At 55.0% G+C, this 2,379-nt stretch overlaps 1 protein-coding gene across 4 annotated transcripts in view; it reads right to left on the bottom strand.

Annotated features, from left to right (window-relative positions):
- Positions 1–1,762, bottom strand: part of Paqr7 (progestin and adipoQ receptor family member 7) — an 11,723-nt gene extending 9,961 nt beyond the window's left edge. For 2 of the 4 annotated variants that reach the window (XM_029540076.1, XM_021201031.2), the window contains exon 1: positions 1,625–1,762. The gene's annotated coding sequence lies outside the window, so the exon portion shown is untranslated. Of the gene's footprint in view, positions 1–1,171; positions 1,367–1,624 lie in introns of those variants that run through there. The other 2 variants (XM_029540077.1, XM_029540078.1) reach the window with 1 other exon arrangement.
- Between the last annotated feature and the right edge of the window lie 617 nt (positions 1,763–2,379).

The following is a 2,379-nucleotide window of genomic DNA, read 5'->3' as shown; positions in this document are numbered from 1 at the left end:
CCTACATACTAAGATCCTACATACTAAGATCCTACATACTAAGATGCATCAAAATTAAATTAATAGCCACTTGGAGACAGAAGGAAAAATCACTTGAACCCAGGCGTTCAAAGCTCATGTGGGAAAACCGCCAAGACTCCTATCTAAAAAGATAAAGAAAAGGAGTAAGAAATAAGTCAGAGTTCATATTGTGACTGGGAGGCAAACCCTCCAGAGGGGTCCTGAGGGAAAGACAAGCCATGGAGGACCCCAAGTGGCGGTGCTTAGAGGCTCCATCAGTCACCTACAGTAGCTACTTTCCCACAGGTTTCTGCACAACTTTAAGCCCCATTGCCTCTGGTGATTCAGGCCCAGAGGAATGATAATGCCGACATTTGTCTAAGACTAACTCCAGAAGCAAGGCTCCAGGCAACTTCTGGGCACCCAGTGTGGGTGAACTTAGACGGGGACAAGCTCTGGCAGGCTTTCGGGTCTCTCAGCAACCGGGGCTCCTCCCTCTTTGCAAACCAATTCTCCAATTTAGCTCAACCAATTTAAAGAAAAAGCTACCTCCGCGTCTTCCAGGACTGAACAAGAAACTACTGGAGTTTCACACTGCACTGTGGGTCTCCATTTGTACTCAGTAATGTGATCAGAATGGAAATGTAAGGAACTTCTTCCCCAAGCTCAGACATTCCTGCGGTTCCACGGAGAGTATCCTGAAGGGAAGGGCTTCAACATGGGTCTCTGGGTACCCAACAAGAACAGTCCAGCTTGAAGAATCCACCAAGCCTCCTCTCAGGGCATAGCCTGAGGCAGCCTAAGAGGCTGCAGGGGCTGCTGGGAGGAAATCCCCCAGGTTAAGGCTGAGGGGGGTGGGTGGGCCTTGTCTCTTTCCCTATCTAGGGCAATCTGGCTTTCCTGACACTAGGGAAAGGATCCAATATTCTGGCCTGGTAGCCCTCCCATCTCCCTAAAGCTTTCCTTGGGGTTCCCCACAAGGATCTGCTAAACACACACACACACACACACACACCACACACACACACACACACACACACACACACACACACACTTCCACTCCTGCTCCTTCTCGCCCCATTATAACCTCGCTCCTAGAATGCAGCACACAAGCTTGTGAGGTTGTTCCTGCACAGGGTGTGATCCAGCACAGGCTGTCTCCCATGCCTACCTTTTGCAGACGACACTAAATTATTCTCCCCATTCCACAAGCTCATAGGATTTGCTCCAGCCCTGGTCCTCCTTCTCCATGACATGCTACCTCTGGTCCTCCCATAATCCTTCTGCTCTCCCCACCCCCTTACATTGACCCCCCACTGCTCCTCCGGGGGTGGGGTGACCTCAGACGTTGCTCCTTCCGGTCCCCTCCTTGCAGCTGATTCCCTTGGCGACCTCTCCCCACCCCTACCGGGAGGTGCTCCCCTACATAACTGTCCGGCTGTCAGGGTCCTGCTGTCTTCGGCCTCGCCCCATCTTCTGCCATCTGCCCACTTCCGCCACTGGGCACCGCACGCATGCAGCTAGGAGCACACCCCCAACCCGCGTGCCGGGGGAGCACTTCTCTACTCCCAGCCCAGCCCGGTCCAGCCCAGCCCGGCCCCGGGATCTCCAGGAGCAGTCTCACCTGCGGTCAGAGCAGAGCTGGGAGCTGTCTGCTGCGTCCCCGCGCTGGAGTCGCAGATAAAGGGGCAGCGGCCACGCCCCGAGCCCGGAGGGCGGTGCTGGGCACCCGGAGCTCAGCCGCCTCCGCCAGTCTGCAGCTTCTCGCCTGGCGTTATGCAAGCTCAGACTACAGGAGGGGTCACTCCCCTACGCATCCCGGGACTTCCTGCGGTCACACGACAGTCTGAAAATAGGAGGCCCAGAGAACCTAGGCTCAGAGGACCCTAGGCTCAGAAATGGGGCTGCAGACTCCTGCTGAGTTTGCCCACTTCCCCATAGCGCAAGCTTAGGTCTGTGATAGTTGCAAGAGAGTCAGAGGAGTGTCCCAAGAGCTCTGAGGCATGCCCGAGCTCAGCACATACCGCTCATGCCTCACAAGGCTACTGTAGTCCAGATGTTGCTCTCCCTGGGGAGCTGCGTCCCAAACTGGACTCTCGGGTTTATCAAAGTCTCATCCTGTGATCTCTGACGTTTTCCCTGTCCTGGTTTGCCTAGACCTCTGTCAGAACAACCACTCCTGGTTGTCAAATCTTCCAGGTATGGGCCCAGGCAGGGTATGCCTCCAGTAAATACTGGCTAACAGTGCCTCATGTGCCTGTCCTTTCTGTGGTGTTCATACCTAACAAAACTGGAGTACCAAACTGGGTGTTGAGCGAAGAGGCCTGACTGGTGGCGGCTAGGGCCCTGTCCTTACTGAGCTTGAGGCTAGAGCCCTGG

This window comes from Mus pahari, chromosome 6 (genome assembly GCF_900095145.1).
Source record: "Mus pahari chromosome 6, PAHARI_EIJ_v1.1, whole genome shotgun sequence".
Classification (NCBI taxonomy): Eukaryota; Metazoa; Chordata; class Mammalia; order Rodentia; family Muridae; genus Mus; species Mus pahari.
Note: the sequence above shows the minus strand (reverse complement) of the source record. Positions and strands in the feature narration are given on the sequence as shown.